Genomic DNA, 23,886 nt, shown 5'->3' with positions numbered 1-23,886 from the left:
TCACAATTCTGGAGGGCTTTGCATCACCCCCTTTTCTAAGTCAGAAGAGACGGTTCATTTTGGAGGTAGAAATTAAACTGTAAAGACCAAAGTCATTGAAGATATATTTCATTTTTTAAAAAATGACCTCTTCCTAATGACCTGGGACAAAGACCCAGGCCAGTCACCAGTGCCAGACCCTTCCCTCATGTTGACCAATACAGACCTAGCTGCCCTCTCTAGATGAAAGCTCCCCTCTGGTTAAGGAGGACACAGTTGAGGGCACTTCTCTTCCCCCATGTTTCCCCCATGGTGTGTGCCCTGATATCCAACAACAGTTCCGCCAAGTTGGAGCAGGGCATCTGGCAGCATCCCTGGGCTCTCAAGGATCCAGGATATCTCTTCTTTTCCACACACTGATTGGAGGAGACAGAACAGGCAGTATTGCTCCTCTTTTTCAGAAAAGAAGGACTTGGGTCCAGAGAGGTTAAGTCAAGGTCACTGATCCCGCAAAGGGTAAAACTCAGGGAGAACCCAACGATTCTCCTCTGTCCAAGCTCTAGCCCAGCACCAGGCTAACAAGAAACTACTATTTTCTTGAAAACCTTTTCTATTTTTTAAGGGACAACATGACTTCTAATTAAATGCAACTAATTAAAACGAGGGCCTGAGTCATTTGAAACTAAACACAGGCAGTAGGCAAACTTCCCACACACTTCATAATAAATATCCTTCCAATCTCCCTAGGAGCAGCCTTGGTTGGCTTGCTGGGCCTCTTTGGAGACAAGTGCATTCATGGCAAAGAAGGAGCTAATTCTCCTTCTGGAGCAGCGACCTTGGGCAGGAAGGCTCCTAGAAGTAGCTGATGAAGCCCAGTCACAGCCTTGCCATAGCTTCTACCTGAAGAGAAGGAACCCCATTGGGGGTCACCCCCCCAGCCCATCCAGCCATCACACCCAGTTCCTTCCTGGACTTGCTGCTTCTCCCTCTCCATAAAGACCAATCAATGGATGCTATGGATCTGTCTGTGTTCAGGCTACACTTGGAGGAGCATCCAAGTCAGGGTTTTTTTGGAAAGGCAGAAAAGATTTGGAAAAAGTCCAGAAGAAGAGTAAAAATGCTCCAGAGGATGGAACAAGCTCTGCACAAGGAGGAACTGAAATGATTTAACTTTGTCTGTCGTGGCAGACCAAAGTTGAAAGAAATGGGCTATTAAATCATGGAGATGTGGGGGGGAAAGTCTAGAGAAAGGCCAGAAATGAGCATATCCCAGCTGCCTGGGAAGAAGTCTGGAGACTGTTCTGGTCTCCACTCTCTGACCACTCCTTCTCAGTCCCCTTCTTCCATTGACCCCCTAGCTGGGAGAGTAAAACCTGCCTGGCTTGGTACCTTGGGAGCTTTGGCTGAGTTCCCATCTGAGGGGGCAGCAAGGGGCAGGGCCTTGGGGGCCTTTTCCTTCCTCTCCTTTTAGGCCTCTGCCCCCTCAATGGAAGCACCATTCTTTGGCCCTTTTGTTCATTCTTTTCTATTCTCGGGTCAATCATGAGGGAGGACCAGAGAAAATGCCTGGAGCTGAGAAAAAGCATCTCTTGTTCATGGAACAGCCAGGAGGGAGGGATCACAGGACCAAAGTGTTGGGGAGTAAAATGTAGGAAAGGGGCAGATGGGGAAGGGTTTTGAAGGCCAAACTCAGCATTTTCTATTTGATCCTAGAGGTAAAGGGAAGCCACTAGTGTTTATTGAGTGGTAGATGACATGGTCAGTTGTGTACTGTAGGAAAATCCCCTTAGTGGCTAAATGGAGGATAGATTGAAGTGGGGGAAGACTTGAGACAGACAGACCACCACTCCCCCCCCCCAAATGCTTGTAGTCCAGGTATGAGGGAATGAGAGTCTGCACCAAGGTGGGGACAGTGTCAGAGGAAAGAAGGGGAGTAGTGAAGCATAGTAGGGAGCTGGTGCAGAGTAGGGGAGTGGTGAAGAGTTGGGGGGAGTTGGGATAGAGGGGAAATTGACAGGTCTTGGCTTCATATTGGATCTGGGGTTGAGAGAGTAGGAGAATGAGGAGAGTAGTGATATCCCCTATAGTGATAGGGAAGGTAAGAGCAAAATGCCCTGATCCAGGACCTCTGCCTTCCTGAGGTATGGATCAAACCCTGTCAGACCTGATGGCCTCAATGTCAGGAACCATATCTAGGGTTTAGACTTTAAAGGCTGGGTTAGAAACTAAAGGGCATAAGTAGTGTTTTCATGCTAAATCTAAGGCAAGAATGTCTCCCTTAAGAGAAAGTGATAGGATATGAGCCATTGACCAAGGTGTCATTGGATGATTTGATGTGGATTTTTAGGCCATATTAGATCTCTAATCTATCCACATTTTTTGACCTATTATTCCTCAGGATCTCTTGGGAAGGAAGAGAATGCATCTAAGAAGAAGAGTAAGAGATAGATTAGATAGGTAGGTAGATAGATAGATAGATAGATAGATAGATAGATAGATAGATAGTTGATAGATGGATATCAGATAGACAGATAGATGATGGATAGATGAGGGACAGCTAAGTGATGCAGAGCTAGAAGATAGAAAGATTGATGATTAGGTAAAAAGGTAAAGCTATAGTTGTCCATGATTGAAGAGGCCACGATAGATGGCAGGATAGAAGGATGCATGGTGAGGAGGGGGACAAGAGAGAGAAGGATTTGCCTGGAGACCTGTAGAAGCAACCTAGAGGACTTTATATTGCAAATGCATCCCACACACATCTGCTAAACCCCTAATAACCACAGCTTGCACTTTGAGAGTGCTGTAAAGTTTGCAAATTTTTACAAATATTAGATCATTTGGACCTCAAAACAACCCTGGGAGGTAGGTGCTATTGTTACTCAAACAATTCCTAAGAAAAAGCCAGTAATAACATCTATGGTAGTAGATGCTTATTGGTTAGACAAGTGGAGCAGTGGAGAGAGCACTAGGCCTGGAATCTGAGGATCTAAGTTCCTAGCTGTGTGATCCTGGCAAAGTCAATCTCTGTGGGTCTCAGTTTCCTAAATCTGTCCGATGAACTGGAGAGGGAAATGAAAAAGCCCTCGAGGATCTCTGCCAAGACAACCCCAAAAGGCATTACGACTGAAATGACTCAATAGTGCCTACTGGCAAATTCACAGAGAATGAGGAATAAGCAAGAGAGATTAGAGAGTCTTTCTCAGGGGGAGCAATTGACTTCACAGGTTTTGCTGAGACATGGATGATGGGGCCCACGGTTGAAATATGACTCTGGATGACTCTGAGCTGCATCAATCTGACTGAAAAAATATTGAAGTGCCTAATGTTAGCACAGTACCATGGAAGTGGCAGAAATATTAGATAAGAAGTGATGAAAAAGTCCAGAGCAGAGGATGGGAATATCCTCCCTGGACAGTTGGGGAAAGAGAAGATGATCCGCTCTCCATCTCCAAGTACTGAGGAGCAGAAAGAAAAGAACCTCCTACCCATCAGAAGAGGCCTGGACTTCCCTGGGAGGGGAGGAGCTCCCCCCCACTGTGTCAGAGATGTTGAAGAAGGGACTTCTGTTCTGGGACCCTTGAGAATATTTCTCACATGGGATTTGATGAGTCAATCAAACAGCATTCATTAAGCTCCAACTATGTGCTAGGACTGCAAAACGGAGTGGACTTGCGATTTCAGTGATACACAGAACTCCCAGGGGAGGTATCTCTATCCGTGGATGCAGTTTAGCACTTTCTCTGCAACTTACAGGCTTTAAGAGTTGCATGGAGGGATTAAGTCACTTGCCCAGGACACATTCCCAAGATGTGACAGTTTTGAACCTGGGTCTCCCCATCTCTCAGGCTGGCACTCTTATCAAATGTCAGACTATTATCTATATCTATAGATATATGTAGATATATAGATATCAATAAAAGAGTTTGACTTGGGTGCTAGTACCCCAAGTGCTCTCAGCCTCATCTTCCTTATCTGTAAAATGGGGATGACCTCAGATTCATTGTGAGGGGCAAATGAAATAGCTTAGGATGCTACTGTGCAGATTTTACAGCACTTTAAAAATGCCTCCTCTTTCTATGAAAAAGAAATAAAAATATCCCCAGAGGAAATGGGAAGTCAAGAGGCAAGGAGAGTGGGGTGGGACTGAGATCCTGCGGTCTCTCTTTAATGAATTCAGTCCTTGATGAATGATCACTTCTGGGGAGGCAGGCACCCCAAGCTCATGTGAGATCTCTCCAAGCCCAACCCAGAGACGAAGGCCCTTCTTGGAGTTCCTGGGTGATGACCAGTGGAGCTCTTGTGGCCAGGATGGAGGCCTGCAGCTGTACCTGTGTGTGGACTCATCTCATTGACATGCAAACAAGTCACCTACTGCCAGAGATGAATCACTAGGCTGGGAGGTGGAGCCTTCATTCCTCTTCATCTGAGAAATGCTGTTTCTGCAGAGAACCATCAATGAGAGAATATTGAAGGTTTAGTTCCTTGATTAGTGTTCTTGTTTGTTTTGTATGAAATAAATGTGTTCTTTGTTCTTCCTGTTGGATAGCAAAAGCCTGGAGAAATTAAGCATGGTTGTTAAACTATGAAATGCCCTACAGATGAAGCTGCAGGAAACTTCTCCATCTATGGAAATCTAGGTTTCTATGGGAAACATCATCTGGTTCTTCAGAAGTTCCATTCGACAGGAACGGAAGCTCTCCGCCTTCTCCTTGTAGAAAGTTCCCGCCTATTCAGTGCTCACATGGGGGGAGGTTTGGGGGAAGGGTCCCTAGGTCTGGGAATTTGGGGTAGGGAAGCTTCCCATTCACCTAAGTCCTATGGTTGAGGAGTCTTCTCTTCCCCTCTGGACCAACTGCTGAGCTGGTGATTTGGGGTCACTGTTGGGGGGTGGGGGGAACCCATTCGAGCTCCCTAGAGTCAACTATCCCATGGTCAGTGTCATGACAAAGCAAAGCTTAATGTAGTGTTTTGTTGGTTACCTAGATTTAAGAAAGTGATGTAAATGATAATACAAATTCAACTTAAAAGTGTATGGTGAGACTGTGTGTGTGTGTGTGTGTGTGTGTGTGTGTGTGTGTATGTACCAGCCTCAGAGTTCCAAATCCCAGGGTTGGAAGGCACCCCAGAATATGAATAAGAAACTCAGTCTGACAAGCCCCAGTGATGGGGAGCCCCCCTCCAATCCCTGCCCCTCCAACCATCCAGTTTTTTTGTAAAAGACCTTACTTGGCATCCTGTTGGCAGATCATTTTTCCATCAGCAGATCCTGGGGGAAGCAGGTGCCCATGGCAGACTGGCCCTCCAGGAGGCTGCAGGGGACCCCGGGGGGGGGGGAGCTGACTCTGTTAGCAGACAGATTCAAGATCCTGGGCCTCTCTTCTCTTTTTAAGACATTTAGGAAATTGGAAGTCAGAGACTTAATTTCCCCCTCCTGAGAAAGGCCCAGGCTACCATGCTTCATGCCCTTTTCACCTTCTGACCTTCTGGACTTCAGTACCAGCCCCCCCATCTCCTGCTTTCCTTCTCCCTCTAGACTGTAAACTCCTCGAAGGCAGCAGCCCCGTCTCTTTCTGCTTGTATTGGGATTCGCAGAACTTAGCCCAGGTCTGGTCCAAAGAAAACACCCAAGCAATAGATGTTTGTGGCTTTGTCTTGCTCTCCTGCCCCCCCCAACTTAATTCAACCATCATTTGCTGCCCCCACTGTATATGAAGTCACTGGGTTAGGAACCAGGAGCACCCATCTGAGGCATCACCTTCTCCCATTTGTGAGACTAGGTGCAGCCCGGCTTTTCTTTGGGGGATCTGCCAGGCTCAGGGCTTCTCTGAACCTGTTTGTTTTCATGGTGTCTTCCCCATCAAATAGTGGGCTCCTGGGGGCAGGGTCTCCTGTATTTTTTAACTTTTTAAACATTCCCTAATATTTTCATCTGGCTCAGTGGGAACTCTGCAGCCCTTGAGTTTGACATCTCTGGCAGAGAGAGACCAGATGTCCAGGCAGAAGATCTGAGTTTGAATGTTCTCTCCTGACTGTAGGACTTTACCAAGTCATAGCCTCTAGGTGGTCTAAGTAACTATGTATGTAAGAGAAGGGGCTCACCTGGACTGGAAGAGGGAGCTTCTTAGGCCAATAAAGTCATAGATCCATGCCCCCTTTCCCCCCTCTTAGGCCTTGGGCGCTTACTACCTATGTGACCCTAGTAGGCCAAGTCAAGAAGCATTTATTAACCACCTACTGTATACCAGACCCTGTGCTGGAACACTAGAGATACTACCAAGGTCCAAGATAACTGACCCAAAAGCAACCAGAAGCTCTCAAGGAGCTCATCATCTAATGGGGAAGATGACACACTGACAACTCTGTCTGGGTGAGATATTGGCAGAACAGATTGGCCATCCTCTTGCCCCGGGGTGAGGGGGGTGATTGAAAAAGGTTTCCTGCAGAAGGCAGGGTTTTAGCTGGACCCTGAAAGAAGTCAGAAGAACCTGGAGCCAGATGAAGAGGGAAGCATTCCAGACATGGCGGCAGCCAGAGAAAATGCCCAAGTAAGAGATGGAGCCAGAAGGAAGGGCAGCTCCAAAGGAGACTGCAGGGCAAACAGGATTTTCTACTTGGTCTTGGAAATGATAGGGAGTCCTAGACTTTATTGAGGAGGACTGGGGCTCACTTTTCTCCTCTATTAAATGAAAAAAAAATAATAATAGCCCCTACTTCACATGGCTGTCATGAGACAACCTATAGAAAGGAATCTGCAAATCTGAGAGGCCCCTAGGAATGACAACTGTTTGTATTATTGTGATTCTCTCTCTCTCTCTCTCTCTCTCTCTCTCTCTCTCTCTCCTTTCTGGCTCTTCTCTAAGCTTTCTTGGGGGACTCTTTTATTGAACTCTCAGGAGAGAGTAACTCTCCCTCTCATGAGAAGACCAGACCCCTGGCCTGTTGGCCTCAAGATGGGCACTCCTTATCACCTTACATCCTGGTGGACCACATGATATCATCACAAGATTCTGCTCTAATCTGGCCGAGTTGACAGCACAGAGTGAAGTTAGCCCCCCACCTAGAAGAAGCCCCCAAGGTGTTTGGGGGTTCAGGTAGACCTGGGGCCAACAGCAGCCAACTCTTGGGAGAGGCATGACTCCCAGCAAGCAGCAGTGAACCCACTTAATAAATGATTGTGGGTTGAATGCCCAGCTATCCAGAAGCCTCAGGTGAGAATCCCTCTATCTTCTGTCCCATGGCCTGGTCAGACTACGGTTGGAGGTGTGGCCCTCCTGGTCCCCATGGGGAGCAGGGTCATTGAGAAGCAATGTCCATAGAAGGGAGACCAGGAAGCTGAAGGGCCTTGAGACCACACTGGACCAAGACTGGCTGGACGAACTGGGGATGGTTGACCTGTGACAGAGAATAGCCTTCAGAAGACGAAGAAAGGTAGATGATGGCCATCTTCCAGTATCTGAAGAGGCCTCAGAAGTCAGCATTGGGAGCGTGGAGGAGGGGAGCAGCAGAGAGATAAAGGCTGAGTGACCAGGGCCTGGGCCCCTGGTAGAGGGACCAACTGGTGTCCAGGATTGGGCTGGGCCCCACCCTCCGAGGTCCCTTTCTCCCTGAGATTCTGGGATTGACAGCTTTGCTTCCTTTCTGCATGGACATGGGCCATGGCCACCAGGATGCTCACGCTCCATCTTGTACCCAGCTCCCACGCACCTCTGCGTCTTCTCTCCCTTTGGGAAGCTCGGTAAATACCAGGCTGTCAATCACTGTCAGCGAGGGACGCTCCAGGGAAGGCTGCCCAGGAACTTTCTCATCCTTTGAAGCCAAGTCTGGAGGGAAGCGGGTGGCAATGGAGCCAACAGCAGAAGTTGGTTCTCTGGGTTCTCTTTCCAGAGGGAGGATGCAGGGAAGGTGATCTGCAAACTCGCCATGGCTGCCATTGTCTCTGACCGCAGACCCGCTTCTGTACCAGGAATCTGGTAAGAAGAAAACCAAAGACAAATGTGATCAGCTCTCCTGCTACTAGTGGGGGGGGGGTAGGTGTTCTGTAGGTCAGATAATTCAGTCAGGATAAATCCCAAGTGATGGGGTGCTTCAGAAGGAAGCAGCTACCCCTTTACAAGAGCCCAGTCAGTCAGGGCTCACAAAGCACCTACAAGCACCAAGTCAGCAGCTAGGCACCGCCATGACAGCATGGGGGAAGGTCACCTCAGAGGAAAGGCTCAGGCAGTAGGAGAGGGAGGACAGGGTGACCATAGGCACACAACCACCAAAGTGAACATGGTCCCTGCTCTGGTTTCTTCTTTCTTAATCTTAGGTGAGATGAGAGCTACCAGAACCATCCAAGCCATCCAAGGTCCCACCATAGCCCAGTATTTGAGAGAAAGAAAGACTTCCCAACAGCCCTGAGGAGTGTTCTGCATGACTTGACCCAATAAGGTGCTAGCCCAGCTGGACCAGAAAGACACCAACCCATCAGCTAGTGCCTCACCCCAAGTGAATTTGGTGAGGACTCCACAAGGAGGCAAAGGGCCTAGGATCAGGTTCCGTCTTCCACCATCTCCCAAAGTCTGTCTAAGCTCCTGTCCATTGCCTCCATGACATTAGCAGCTTTGGGCCCCTGGGAAAGACGTTTAATCTCTTGGCTTCTCAGTTTCCTTATCTGTAAAATGAAGGCCTTTGAAAATATGACCTCATCCTATCTTTGTGTGTATGTTATCTCCTTCAATGGGGTAGTTTTGGTCTTCCCACAGTGCCTGGAAGAGGGGAGGTGCTTATAAAGCTTCCTAGTTGATTCTCTATTGTTCCAGAGGAAGGCACTGGGATAAATGGAAGGGTTCCATCAATTAATTGCCAGATTTTCTGTATTGGGCACTGACTGCTATGTGCTTGAGGTAGAAATATTAAAATAAGATTGTCCCTGTCCCCAAGGGGATTGCACTCTATAGCAATACCCTGAGGAAATGTCTTGCCTTTGATATGACTCTCTCCCTCCATCCCTCTGACTCTGGTACCTGTCAGGCTGCCACATCGCCCTGGTCAAGGTAGAGGGGTGCAATCAAAAGAGAATTCTATTCTATGGAAGCATGGAGAGGAAGAGATGGAACTGAATGTACCAATCCCTTCAATTTTATAAGGTGAACGGCCCCAGGAAGGGGACTTACTACCAACCTCTTTTCATGTCCCCTTTGATTTTAGTTTTTATTCATATATGGTAAGGGATTTTTGGAGGGGGACGGTTTTTTTGTGAATATTTTATTTTATTTTTCCAATTACATTTTATGAAAGTTTTTTTTTTACCATTTATTCACTTGTACATTTATGTTACACATTTTCCCACCCCACCCCTCAGTAGGGAACAATCTTGGTAAAAGTTATACCTATACATTGTATTTAGAGTGTTTATATAGCTATTATGTTGTATATGAGGGGAAAAGAAAGAAAAACACAGGATAGGAAGGAAAAACAAGAGATGTTTTCAAAAAGCGAGCATGGTGTCCCTGTGGGGGGTTTTCTGGGGGGGGGGGGGGGTTGTATTTTTTCTCTTCTGGATGTGGATGGCGTTGTTCCTACCAGGCCTCCTGGAGTTGCCTAGCTCTCTGATCGGCTGAGAGGAGCTTGCAGGCATCAAAGAACATCAGCTCACAATGTTGTTCTTAATGGGTACGATGTTCTCTTTGCTCAGCAGAGGGGGGCTTTTTCAGGCCATTGCTTTCAGCCCATCCTAGGGTTCCCTCAACCAGGGAGCCAAAATAGGAGAGGGAATGAGCATTGGAATAGATGAAGGGGACCCACTGCCAACTCTCTGGGTGGGGTCCATTTCATGGAGATGTACGAGGGAATCCTAACTTTGGACTTCCAGAAGATAATTGTTTCCCTTACTTTTGTATCACAGGGCTGCATCAAAAGCTATTTGAGAAGACTTGAACTGGGCCTCCCTTCCCAATAACTGTTTTCCCAAAATTGAGAAGGGAGCACCCCTTTATTCACATTGATTATGAGGAAGGCAATGGCAATGACTATAGTTTGTGGACATGGACGGTTCATAATGGAGAAACAAGCAACATCATCTCTGGTCAGGTTGGGGGATTTGGGGCATGTCTCACCTAGAGGGACAGTTAGATTCACTTGTCCAAGTATTCAGGCCCCAGTCAAAGCACCAAAGTGTCCTCGATGACTACAGACCAAATTAGATGGAACGGCTAGCGAGGTGGTGCAGCAGATAGCACATTGGCCCTAGTGTCAGGAGGATCTGAGTTCAAATGTGGCTTCAGACACTTAATAATTGCCTAGTTGTATGACCCTGGGCAAGTCACTCTTAATCCCATTGCGTTAAATAATACAATTTTTTTTAAAAAAGAAAAAAATGGGATTCTATTTTGCTTACAAACAAGGAAAAGGAAATGTAGGGTATAATTGAAGGGAGAGGAAGTATTATTGTCATTTCTGTGACTCTTAGGCTGATTCTCAGCTGCATGCTTCTGTGTTGATGTTGAGGTCCAAATGAGTCTGTTCCACCCTTCAACCCTGACTTAATAATTCCATAGCACACTGCCCCAAATCTGGAAGTTAGAAGGGGCTTCCAATTAAGGCATCTCAATGAATCTCAAATAGACTCTGGACTAGAAAAAGGGACATGATGCTAGATAGAAAACCTTCCATTGGACAAGGTATGTAATGATGAATGGCTTCAGGTCTAACAGACAAGCATTCCAAATTGATTGGATTCGAGAAGTCAAGTGTGGAGCCAAGAGAGAATGTGTTCCCACACAGGGCTGAAGAGGAACTTTATAGGGAGAAAGGCCTTGAGTTCAGCTTTGGCTCATCCCAGTGGATGAGCCAGACTCCTACTGGTGTCCTAGAAGCATCCTTGGATCAGCTGATGGCAGTGTCTGCATTAAGAGTCAAGAACAGACTAGCCATGGATCTGTGGCTCCATGAGGGTCCAGAGAAGAAACTCTGCTAAGCCTAAGGAGAAATTCTTGAACATCCCATGAGAGAAAGAAAGGAAGAGTTCTAGCAGCCCAGAACTCTTTGATCTCTACTTTCTCTTGGACTCTGTATACATGTGGGTAACAGAGATTTGGGGGAGGCGTTTTGTATCAGTTTCTTAAAAGACAATAATGCCCCTTTCTAAAAGTCTCTTAGCTGATAGTCTTGCGGGGGGTGGGGTGTACACTGATGGGGCCTTAATTCATTGAATCATCCCCAAATTCTCAGGGGATATTTCTAGAACCCTGAGGGGAAGATGGAACCTTACTCTGAGATCTGAGACTCTGAATGTCAGGAATTGAAATGGTCCCCAAAGTTTAAATGAGAGGCGTGGTGAGATTTCCCTACATCTGGCCTATATTCAGCTGTTGGAAAACTGTCCTTCTTCCTGATTCTATCCTTAAGGGCCAGCTAGAAAAGTGTGATCCCCTTCCCCATGACAACTTTTCAGACACCTTTCCACATGTTACCTGAGTCTGCTCCTTTCCGGACTAAACATTCCGTCCTTCTGTCAGTTTGTATGTGACCTCTTTGTTCTCTGTTCTTCCACCATCACAGCCTCACTCTGTTGGCCTTGCTCTGTTCTCTATCCAATAATCCATCTCCAGAGAGATTTCTATTGAAAAAGAGACTTTGGTGATTACAAAGCAGACCCTGCAGAGAGAGACAGAGGCAGAGAGAAAACAACTCTCTGAGTCACTCCCAAGACCAAAGGGACACTGGGGATCCTTTATCTAACTTGAGGGAATAAAGATTGAGTAAGCATTTGAATGGAGGGCAGGGAGAAGACGTCCAAATCCCAAGCCTACAGAGACAGAAGAAAATAACTTTAATATAACAAGAGAAGAGGGAAAGAAAAGATGGAAAAACATTAAAGAGGGAATCTATATTGGAGCAAAAGAAAGAGGTCAGAAGTAGAGGATGCTACTGGGCGAGGGTGTGTGGAATTCGTGATAGTTAAGGAAGGAAGGAAGCCGAGAGGTGGGGGTGAGGAGGAGAACATGCTGGATATGAGAGATGGATGGGACTCTGAACTAGGCGAGGGCTAGGAGAGGAGCCTGTAATTAAGAGACGTTGCAGACAACAAAAAAAGGACTTGGTGAATGATTTTGTATGTGGAGTAGCAGAAAAAATAAAAATCGGAGGGATCATTAGATTAAACGGAGACAAACATGAAAGGCATCATTGGTCTAACTAACAGACTGGATTCCGTAAAGCACTTGGACCAGATGACACTCACCCATGTGGATCAAAGCAACGTAAGAGGAAAATGCGAGAATTTGGGGGCAAAATCTGTAGCCCATCATTCTAAGTAGCCATTCCAATGGAGGAGCTGAAGGAAACAAGCAATTATATACTACTATATACCTACCATATACCAAGTACCCTGTTAGGCACTTTACAAACATTAATTTATGTGATTGTCACCACAACTCAGGGAAGTAGGTGTAATTACTATCCCATTGTATGGATAAGGAAACTGAGACAAAGAGAGAGTAAATGACTTACCAATGCTAGTAAGTGTCTGAAGCCAGATATATACTTGGATTCTTCTTGAATCCACATCTGATGCTCTATCTACTGCTCCAACTAGTCTCCTCACTGGAATCCTCCAAGAATCCAGAGAGCATTGATTCCATTCTAAACTACTCAGAGAATTCATAATACGGAGGAACATCATTAAACACGAAGGCAAGAATGAAGTACCAAGGAGGGGAAAAGTAACTCATTTTCTATAGAGGGAAGGAATTATTTGAATAATGGAAATCACTGACTCTCAGAGCTAGAAGGAATTTTAGAGATTGACTCATCCAACCCACCCCCAAACAAATTGTGTGTTAAACAAGAATCTCCTCCCACAATATTCCCAACAAGTGGTCATTTAGCTTTTTGCCTGAAGATTCCAACGAATAAACAGCCATTGTTCCCTGAGAAATCCCTTCCTAACCTTGGAGGACTCCAGTCGCCAGCAAGTTGTTTCACTTGTGTCTGGCCCAAATCAGCCATTGTCTACAATGCCCTTCCATCCATGACTCTGGGCTCTAGCAGAACAAATCCAAGGTCTAGTCCCCAATTGCTGTTGGGTCTGAGCAAAAAGTATTACAAATAAACTAGGTAATTATCCTAAAGGCATTAAGCCCATATCTTTGAAAGTCATGGTTAATGGAAAGAGTGTGGATGGCCTAGCCTGGAGGTCCAGTAAATGCTGGAGATATACAAAAAGCAATGGTGGCCTAGATAGGCTGTAGCATGCAACCAATGAAGAATAGCCCATGGTTGAGAAGTGGGCTCCTCGTGGACAAAATGAAGAGTTGGCCAGAGGGCTCTGAGGCACCTCTCAGCTCCAAGTTGCATGATGCTACAGTCTCCAGGGGCCTGTAGTTTAGGACCCCCAGAGGCAGCCTACTTGAGTGGGTTATGACCACAGGAGAATCTGGCCTCCAAAAAGTCAATGTGAAATTTGGCTGACTTTAAAGGAGAAAGCCATAGCCCCCCCTCTCCTCAGCCCTAGTCAGCACCCACCCACCAGACACTGTTCGGTTCTAAACACCCCAGTCTGGGAAAGATATTGATAAGGTGGAAGAATTTCCAGCATGCGGAAGGGCCTTGAGATGCTATTCTATGAGGAGGGTCAGTGGAAGAAATGGGCAGCCAGGAGGAGAGGGACTGAGAAGGGAAACCAAAATCATCTTCATATACACAAAGGGCCTGCTAAGGGGCAGAATCAGGAGCCTAGGACAGATGTCCGTGTCAATGTTCACTCCATCGATGAGTCCCATAGGGGAATGGGTGGCCTCAAGAATTAGCAAATTCACTCTGGTCCGCCATCACTGGAGACTACCATGAACATTGCAAGGTTGGGAAAGATCAGGAAGGTTACATTCTGAAAGGAAGATGCCCATGGGCCGAGGGGTCTTCAAAGGCTAGAAATGAGAGGGAAATAAATGAAATATCTTTTCACATCTAACAGACTTTAGGAGGCTGGCACTGAGCCATGGAACAATGGGTCTGACCCATATGCTGGGGGGCTCAGAGGGGAAACTGGGGGCAAAGGAAGAGGGTCCAGAGTGCTCCAGGGGGGAGGGGACCAGGGCAGTGGTCATGATCTGGTCTACACCTGACTTGGACTGTGGGAGGTTAAGTGATTCACCAGGATTCATTAGAGGCAAGATTTTGAACGTGGGCCTTGGTGACTCTGAGTTTACTCTCCCCACTGAACCCCACTGCCTCCCTTGGGCCTGCTTTATAGACTGGTTTTGACATCTCTTTATTTTAGGATTCCATGTGACAAAGGCCTTTCTCTCTCAGAGCATATTAAAGTGATCCAGGGGAATAGACGGATTTCTCCAGCACGTTTGCATGCTAATGAGCAGATAGCGGCACATTTGCCACGTCTAACTCTGCTGCCTTCCTACCTAGTATGTAGCACATCGAGAAAGGAGAACCCCCAGGGAGCCATCAGCGATGCCACGTGCCGAGGGCACGGAGAGGAGGGAGGCAGATTCCAGGAACCGGAGAGTGGAGGTGCTTGGGAGGCCGGGTAGCGCCGGGCACCATGGGGGTGGCAGGACCGACCCTGAAGGCAGCTGCCGTGGGTGGGAGGTGTCCCCATTTTGTGGATCAGGAAACTGACCCAGAGAGAGGGCCCAGAGCCTCAGATGCCCTGAGGTAGGCCCCCCCAGACACACACAGACACACAAGGACACATACAGACGCAGGCACACTCACACACAGGCATACCCCCAACATCGACAAACAATACACGCAAACACAGACACACACACTGACCTCTCAAGGGGACTCTCTCCACATGGGATTTGTCCGTATCAATATAGATTATGATCTGGACAGTGTTCATTTTCTAGGCCTGGCTGTCCTCCCAGGGGGAGGAGAGCTCCCCTCCCTCAGTGGGGGGCACAGACCGGGTCACCTCTGGGGAGCTTCGTCCTTTAAGAAGCAAGTGTTCCTGGGCCTCCAGGAGCTCCATGGTTGGCGCGGAGCTCGTGGGCTGAAGGGATCTGAGGGTGTCGGGCTGCCCGGCCCCTCTGCGGCTCAGCCTGCTCCACGAGGGGGGTCCCGATGGCCCGCACCCTCCCACACCTGAAGTTACAGGGCAGGTGCCACCCAAGCCGCAGCGAAGGGAATTTGCTCACTCGGGAATTCTGTCTCCCAATGGAAGCAGGGGCCCACCAGGGGCCCACCCTTGAGGTCCTTGGTGTTGCTCGCTGTTGGGACAGATCCCTTGCAGCCCCGACATCTCCTTCGCTGCTAAGGGGGCTCACCTGCCCTCCTGCCCCTCAGAGGAGGAGGGCGGAGGGGTGTGGGCCCCCTGGGTGGGGGGCGGCGCCTGGCCTCCCCAGGCTTCTCCCCCCTGCTCCAAATTGCAGCTTTTGTTCCCCAGCTTTTCTCTCTCCCCTCTCCCTTCTCGCTCTTGGTGCTGCTTATTAATGGGTTTTGTTTCCTCCCAAATTACAGCTGTGGAGCCGCTAATTGAGTTAATTGTTACCATTCAGCAGCTGGAGTGACAATTCAGCACCTGCTAATAAAGAGGCCGGCTGGGGGGGAGTGACCCCAGCGGGGTGAGGGCCGGCTGTCACTTTGGGGGAGAGGGACAAAGGCAGAGCCCCGGTGTGTGCACACGTGTGTGTGTGTGCGTGTGGCTGGTGTGGGTGCGGCCTCAGCCCCTCCGGCCACACTCCTGGGGACAGGTCTCCCCCCTACTCACGACCCAGAAGAATGAGAAGGTCCTGGGGTAAAGGCGGCACGGGGATACCATCCATACATGCCTGGGGGGCACAAGGCTCGGGTGGGGGCTCATGAGGCAGAGGGCACCCCCAGTCAGCTCCTTCTCCTTCCTAGGTTGGATGAAAGAAAAGGGAGATGGGAGTGTGAGGAGGGAAGGGGAAAAGGATGAGGGGCACAACGTGGTGGGGGTGGTGAGAAGGAGCCGGCTTCACCTTCTGGCCCTGAGCCTCCAGCTCTATGGTGTGTGGGGTCCTCTGAGCCTCAGTTTCCCCCTCTGAGAAATGAACCCAATAATCCCCATGGCTCCTTCTTCAGGGATGGCAGCTTAGAACATGGGAGCATTGATTCAGGGCCCACTGTGTCCCAGACAGTCTTCTGGCCCCCCTTCCCCGGGATTCTACAGCATCCCTCCTTCCCTCTCCCAGAATTCCTGGTTGCTTTTAGACTCAAAGACCACCCCCCCCCATCCAGTGAAGACATGCGCGGGGACATGCAGATTCTTCCGGGGGCCCTAAGCCGTCCAGTGGCTCAGCCAGGGCCGCCCACCGGCCAGAGACTGAAGCCCGTCCCTCTTGAAGGCAGCTGCCCTGGGTGGGAGGTATCCCCATTTTATGGATGAGGAAACTGACCCAGAGAGAGGCCCAGAGCCTGGATGACCCGAGGCAGGCCCCCAGTCCCAGCCATCCCCAAGCCACCACAAGGAATCGGGAGAGGTGGGGAGGTGGGCCATTGAGAGCTTGGGAAGGAGATGATGGGCTGTTGTCTGTGGGGCTGCCTTGGGGTCTGGAAGGAGCATTGCAAGCCATGCTGGACAGCATCTGGAGGGCCTGGACCTTCCCTGGACCCGGGTGTGAATCCTGCTAGGAAAGCCTGGTTCAGAATTCCAGTGTCTGAGCCACTCTACTTTGTTGACTGGGAGAGACCCAACCCTTACTTTGTAAAATGAGGCATGCAGGGCCGGGGGTGGGGGAGACAACTAGGGGTCCAGTCTGAGATGAGGGTCAGCACCCCCCCCAGGGAGGCCTTCCTGGATAAACCCATGAGGAGACCTCTCAGTGACCGAATAGCTTCTCTTTAGAATCAGGAAGACCAGAGTTTGAATCCAGCCTCTGACACTCACTAGCTGTGTGACCTTGGACAAGTCACTTCACCCTGACTGCCTCGCATCCAGGGCCATCTTCAGTCATCCTGAATCATATCTGACTGCTGGATCCAGAGGAGAGAGCCAGGCTGGTGACTTACCCCTCATTCCAATCCAACCATGTGCTTGTCATGGCCTCACCGCCCTGATGGTGTGGTCTTCTTCAAAAATGAAGGCCAAACATTACAGCTTCTCTTTGGGAAGTAGTGGCCTCTCTCTGTGACAGAAGGATTAACAGAAAGGAAAAGAAAGGAGAAAAAGGAGAGGAAAAGAAAGGAAGGAGGGAGGAAGGAGGGAGGGAAGGAGAGAGAAAAGGAAGGTGGGAAGGATGTAGGGAGGAGGGAGAAAGGGAAAGGAAGAAGATGGAAAGAAGGAGGGCAAGGAGGGAAGGAGGGAGAGAAGGGGAGGAAGGGAAGAGTTTGTTCACCATCAAGTTCCTGATACCAGAGCAATCTAACCCTCCCATCCCTTATCTCCAGACTATTCTAACTAGGTCTTGTTTCCCTCTTGGCTGGAGGGGGGTAAAAAAAGGAGCCAGTGTTTCTACAGTGCCTGCCATGTGCCAGCTCTCAACAATGATTATTTCATTTGCTCCTCATGCCAACCCTGGGAGGCAGGATATTATCCTCCCCATTTTACAGCTGAAAAACTGGAACTGACAGAGGTTAAATGACTTCCCCAGGGTCACACAGGTGACGTGCCTGAGGCTAGATTCGAACTGAAGGCTTCCCTACTCCAGGCTGCTTGCTGCACCACTTGCCTCTGTGGAAGCAAAGCCCTTTGGAGACAGAGACTAGCTCTAGGAGTTCAGGTCATCTGGCCGTCTCACCTCTTCATCTCTGCTTCACAAATATTTTCTCATTTGATCTTCACAATCTCCCTGTGAGGTTGTTACTATCATCATTCCCAATTTGTAGATGAAGAAACTGAGACAGACATGTTAAGCAACTTGCTCAGGGTCTCAAAGCCAGCAAGAGTCCGAGGCAGGTTTTGAACTCAGGTTTTGGGAACTTTAAGTTCAACACTATCCACTGTATCACCTTGTTCTGTGACCCTGGGCAAGTCCCTTAACCTCTCCGGGCCTCCTCTATAAAATGAAGGGATTGGAATCAGGGGGCCCTAAAGACTCTCCCAGCTCCTAGGATCTTAAGTCCAAAACAATGGAATGTTCTGGAATGTTCCTGAACTGCCTTCTAGCCTGTGGGGGTGGGCTGATCCTTCTGAAGCCCCAATTTTGCCTGAGGGAAAGAGAGAGAGAATTTTAATGAGGACTAGCCAACACATGGGCTCTGGGGAAAATTCCAGGCTGCCTCCAGACCTCAGATTTGATCAGTTCTGCAAAGGGAAAATGGAAATTTGAATAACCCCAAACATTAATGAATGGATGAAAGACAATAAGCCTGCCATTGGCCTGCCCTTCCCCCTTTGGCTTCACATGAGATGATCTGTCTGGTGTCCCAACACACCTGAGCCCCACAGAAGCGCCAGTTCAATGGCCAAGAGGGATGCCTCCAATAGGCGGTGAGGTCCAATGGCTCAAAAGCCCATCTTGGCCTGGGTCCTGCCTCCCACAGGCACCCATCGCCTGCCTCTGCTCCTGCTCTCTGCCTTCAAGGGCCTTACATTCAAAGAAGCTACCCAATGGCTGGGGTCAGTTGGAACCCCCCTCTACCTCCTTCCCAGGCAGTAACTTTAGCACATTTGCTGTGAGGGTAAACTTTTAGAGAGGGTGCGACTGTTCATTAAGCAGGGACACCTAGGGCATCCCCTGGAGGAGGAGAGCTCACTGGGGTACCCTACCATGAGTTGAGGCCAAACCCAGTAGCCAATGATGAGCTGTCTCCATCAGCAGAGGACCAAAAAGATGAGGCCTGCCTCTTCCCATCCTTGGGTGCTATGGGGAACTTCAGGAATGCACAGTCCCTCCTTCTTGGGCTTCTGTCTTCGTGGAAACCTGATGATCCAAGGAGCAGTGCTGGGGCCTCTGCCTCAAGAGTCACAGGGTCCCATGGGGATGATGGGAAGGGGGAGGCTCAGGCTGGCATTTCCAAAGGGGCTGGGCTTACTTGGGGAAGAAGTGACTCACCACAAACAGAGCTTTGAGTTTCAACAGATGGGGCAAAAACTCGGAGAAATGTGCTTTTCGGCTGAATTTAGAATAATTACAATCCACTTTATTAGGGCAACAGGCGCTCATCATCTTATGAGACACTGGGGATGAGCAGGCTACTCTTTCCTGGCAAAGAAAACTAAAGACAAAAAGGCCAATTTCTTGGCTTCTTTTCAGTCTCTCCTTCTGCCTCCATCTTCGTGGGTCCAGATCCGGCCACCAGCCCACCATGGCTCACCAACAAAGATGGGCTTTTGACAATTTAAAGACTGCCCCCCCAAGTGGAGAGGCAATGAGAAATATGGGTGTCAGAGTGCCAGCAGGAGCCTCCAAGACCCCTCAGCAGCCCTCCTCTTCCTTCCACCACCTCCCATCGATGCCCACTCTCCCAAACAGATAGCACTCTGTATCTCTCTATCTCTGTCTCTCTCTTAGACATTTACTAGCTGGGTGATCCTGGACAAACTGTCTGCATCAGTTTCCTCATCTGTAAAATGGGGATAATAGCAGCACCTTTCTCCTCAGGATGTCTTGAGGATTGAATTAAATCATCTTTGAAAAATACTTAGTGGGGCAGCTAGATGGTACAATGTGGATAGAAGAGCATTGGTCTTGGAGTCAGGAGGACCTGAATTTAAATCTGACCTCAGACACTTAATAATTGCCCAGTTGTATGACCTTGGGCAAGTCACTTAACCCCATTGCCTTAAATAAATAAAAATTAAAAAAAAAGAATTGATAAGAAAAATGCTTAGTGTCTGATCCCCAGAGAGGGGGTGCTTCCATGTCTAGCCATGTGCTCTATAAGCATTCTACCAACAACAGTAACAGTAGACACATAGATTTAGACTTCACGTGGAGCTCAAACATTAGCTCATGTTACAGAAAAGGAAGGATTAAGAAGGTTTTCCAGTCACATGATTTGAACCCAGATCTTCTTGACTTTGAGATTTGCTGTACCATTAGAACATGTGGCCTAAAACTGAATGCAACATACAGTAAAATGTGGCTTCTCAACCTCTTAATATTGCATCAACTTTGATTAGATAACTTAAGAAGGTGAGTTACATAATAAGGAAAGAATATGCATCTCTGCTTTTATGTCATATATGGATTCATTAACTCTTTCTATACAAGGAATCTTCCCTAGGGGCAGTATGAAACTCATGTGTGCAGAAAGAAAGCAGGATCACTTCCTTAGCAAGGATTTTAGATTTTAAAAAAATCAAAAAGTTTTCAAATGCCTATTTTCTCATCTTCTAATGGGAAAGGTTTTGTTTTGTTTTGTTTTCTTCTTTCTTTCTTTTTTTTGCAAGGCAATGGGGTTAAGTGACTTGCCCAAGGTCACATAGCTAGGCAATTGTTAAGTGTCTGAGGTCTGATTTGAATTCAGGCACTCCTGACCCCAGGGCCAGTGCTCTATCTAGTATGCCACCTAGCCACCAGGGAAAGAATTTGATATATAGATATACACACATACATGTATCTATCTATATCTATATCTATATATCTATATCTATATCTATATCTATATCTATATCTATATCTATATCTATCTCTATCTCTATCTCTATCTCTATCTCTATCTCTATCTCTATCTCTATATCTATCTACACACATATCTATATAAATATATAGACATATTCTCTAAAATCACTAAATAGGTGAAATCTACACATCCTTAGCATTATTTTCCATGATTTTTATTTATTTATTTATTGTTTATTTTTTCATTCAAAAGTCCATTAGTTTAATTTTCCATGATTTTTAGAATAACACTTATAGAGCAATTCTTCAATGTTCTAAAAACATATCTAGGAACTTACATTCAAATCCTAGCCCGTTATTACAAATACAGTTTTGAGATTTTATTTGGACCAGATCTTCATCCTGTGAAGCAGTGAAAGAAATGTTCTCTGGAACTGACAATGGTAGAGGATATCTATAGAATTTTAATTTTTTAATTTTTTAAAATTTTTTTTTAGGATTTTTTTTTTTGCAAGGCAAGTGGGGTTAAGTGGCTTGCCCAAGGCCACACAGCTAGGTCATTATTAAGTGTCTGAGGTTGGATTTGAACCCAGGTACTCCTGACTCCAAGGCTGGTGCTTTATCCACTGCGCCACCTAGCCTCCCCATCTATAGAATTTTTAAAAAATTGTTCTTACTATAGTTTACATGTGCCTGTAAATTAAGAGGAGGAGGAGGAGGAAAAGGAGGAGGAGGAGGAGGACGAGGAGGAGGAGGACGAGGAGGAGGACGAGGAGGAGGACGAGGAGGAGGAAAAAGAGTTATCTTGGCAAATACTAAATTACCTTAAAACTGATGTTGGTGTTATAACCAGTTAGATATCAATGAGCCTCCTGTCTCTGGTCTATCTGTACCTGTTGCTTCAAAGCTATTTAATGTATACTACAGAGATAAGTCTAAAACTTGAAATGTGAAGTTTGGAGGGGGGGGGGGTTGTGGTTGTTGTTAGGTTAAGAACAAACTATACCAAAAAGTTTACTGTGACCTATTTTTGAAAGTAGTAATAATTTAGTTATTATCTTTACTTTCTTTGCATTTTGGAAAGCTTTTAAATTTATTTAGTTCTTGCTCTTTTTATAGTTCTTTCTTATGATGAAATTAATAAAGCATTCTTTAAAGAACAAAAAGAACACATTGCCCCTTTTTTTTTTTTTTTTTTTTTTTAGTTTATGCAAGGCAATGGGGTTAAGCGGCTTGCCCAAGGCCATACAACTAGGTAATTAGTAAATGTCTGATGTTGGATTTGAACTTAGGTCCTCCTGACTGCAGGGCCGGTGATCTATCCACTGTGCCACTTCACCGCCCCAGCACACTGCCTTTTCACAATAATTATATTAAGTATGCAGAGGACAAAGAAGAATTTATTGCCTCTGTTTTTTATCTTATTTGTTAGGCTCTCCTCATTTCTAAATCATCAGGATGAGAGATGAGCTTGAACCAAATGATCACTTCTTGGGTCAGGCTTCAAGTCACCCAAAGCTGAAGTATTGGTTTGGATTCGTCCCAGAATTGAGAGATCTCAGATATCAGTCTTGCAAATAGTATGAACAAACCAATGTAGCAGCTGCACCCAAAATGATGCTTGATAAATATGAGAGAGAGAGAGAGAGAGAGAGAGAGAGAGAGAGAGAGAGAGAGAGAGCATACTGTCATCCAGTAGGAACTCTGCCTTCTTCCCAACTTCTTCATTCCTGCTGAGGTCACCCCCATCCTCCCAGTCCCCCAGACTTACAACTGAGACATCTTCCTTAACTCTCTGCTCTCCCTTGCCCCCCCCCAATAGCCAAGCTGTGCTTCTACCTTTGTAATAGCTCTTGTTTTCATGCTATTTTCTCCTCTGAATTATCATCACTTTGCCACGGGTCTCCTCTTGCCTGTACTAGTGTGGTAGCTGCCAGTCACCTCAAGCCTCTCCCTGCTTCAGACTGTCTTCTACTTAGCTGTCAAACTCATCTCCTGAGGTGTTAGTTTGACCATGTTGTCTCCTTATTCAATAAACTCAACTGCTTTCCTATCACTCCAGGATCAAAATAACATTTAGCATTCAAAGCCCTTCTCCCCAGGTCTTCCTTCTACCTTTCCAGATTTCTTACATCAAACTCCCTGATGTCACTCCAGTGACTTTGGCCTCTCAAGAAGACTCTCCATCTCCCCCTGACTGTCCTTCCTTCTTCCTCTCCTTCTGGTCTCCCTTTCTTCAAGCCTCCAGCCCAAATCCCACACCTCTGAGAAGCCTTTTCTGATCCTTTTAATGCGAACATTTTCTCCCTATAGATTAGCTCCCATTAATCCCCATTGTATCTTGCTGATGTGGAGCTGTTTGCATGTTCTCTCCCCTTCGGACTGGGAATTCCTTATGAACAAGGATTGTGAGGGAATTTGTCTTTATATCCTCAGTCTGTGGCAGGACTTGGAACCAGGTGCCCTGATTTTAAGACTGTCCTTCAGTATTACTGTACTGTGCTGCTCCTCATCTTTTCTCATATAATTTTTATAACTTTATAACATATAACTTTTATAACTTCCTTAGAGTATTCCTCCCCTCTCTCTGAGCTAGACCATGGAACATGAATCCCCAAATAAGGAGCACCCCTGAATTATGGGGGCCCCAGAGTTGTGAGGGTCACACCCTAGACCGGCGTCTCAGGCCTGACTTTGGGTCTTATGAGCTCCGTTAAGCCCCTTGACACCTTTGAGCTTCAATTTCCTTAGCTCTAGTATGGGGTGCATGAACCCCGTCTTTCTTAGAAGTGGAGTTGAAGGTCAGATAAGAAATGATGGGCAAAGATAGTTGGCAAATTACAGATCATTGCCCTATCTAAGGAATGGTCTTTTTCTGAGGGACACTTTCCCCCAAGGTCCATAGCATCCTCTGAAAATGCAGGTATTACTAGCTTTCTCTTTGGGATAAACAAACAGAAACTTCAGGACTTCCCTAACTTTGTCCAATAAAAAAAGAACAAAGCAGGAGGTGGAGTAATAGCTCAATGGAGTGTGGGGAAGATAACTCTTCCCCACACTGACTGACTCACACAGTCTTTGTATAGTGGAGTTATGGAGTGGCGCAGGACTGGGCAAAGTATTGTCCTCAGCATTATATTGGTGCTTGAGACTCTTGGAGCTTGAGAGAAAAGGATGCACTTTTTACACTGTGTAGTCCCGGGTCATTGGAGGTTTCTTTGACTCCTCCTAATAGGATCAGCAGAAAAAGCCACACTCTCCCACAATAAAGCAAAGAGAGGTGACTATGGACAAGTAGAGAACCTGATCCATCCCAAACTCTCCTCCTCCACCAACCCTCTCCCTCCCTCCTTGGATTAAAACTTCTTTTTATTTTGTTTGTTTAGTTTTGGGGGTTTTGTGCAAGGCAATGGGGTTTAGTGACTTGCTCAATGTC

The 23,886-nt window shown here is 47.1% G+C and overlaps 1 long non-coding RNA gene across 17 annotated transcripts; it reads right to left on the bottom strand.

Annotated features, from left to right (window-relative positions):
* Positions 1-4,129: 4,129 nt before the first annotated feature.
* Positions 4,130-17,960, bottom strand: LOC141489135 (uncharacterized). Of its 17 annotated transcripts, none has more exons than XR_012468910.1 (13): positions 17,893-17,960; positions 17,682-17,778; positions 16,954-17,069; positions 14,382-15,821; positions 12,475-13,889; positions 12,206-12,298; positions 11,436-11,581; positions 10,080-10,209; positions 9,547-9,697; positions 8,465-8,635; positions 7,687-7,949; positions 4,791-7,374; positions 4,130-4,535 (listed from the first exon to the last, which is right to left on the bottom strand). It is a non-coding gene; the product is annotated as an uncharacterized LOC141489135 (long non-coding RNA). The 17 variants fall into 17 exon arrangements; XR_012468911.1 differs by having other exon boundaries at positions 4,130-4,421; XR_012468908.1 differs by having other exon boundaries at positions 4,130-4,961; positions 5,209-7,374.
* Positions 17,961-23,886: the final 5,926 nt, after the last annotated feature.

This window comes from Macrotis lagotis, chromosome 5, assembly GCF_037893015.1.
Source record: "Macrotis lagotis isolate mMagLag1 chromosome 5, bilby.v1.9.chrom.fasta, whole genome shotgun sequence".
Lineage (NCBI taxonomy): Eukaryota > Metazoa > Chordata > Mammalia > Peramelemorphia > Peramelidae > Macrotis > Macrotis lagotis.
This window is presented reverse-complemented; position numbering and strand designations above follow the sequence as displayed.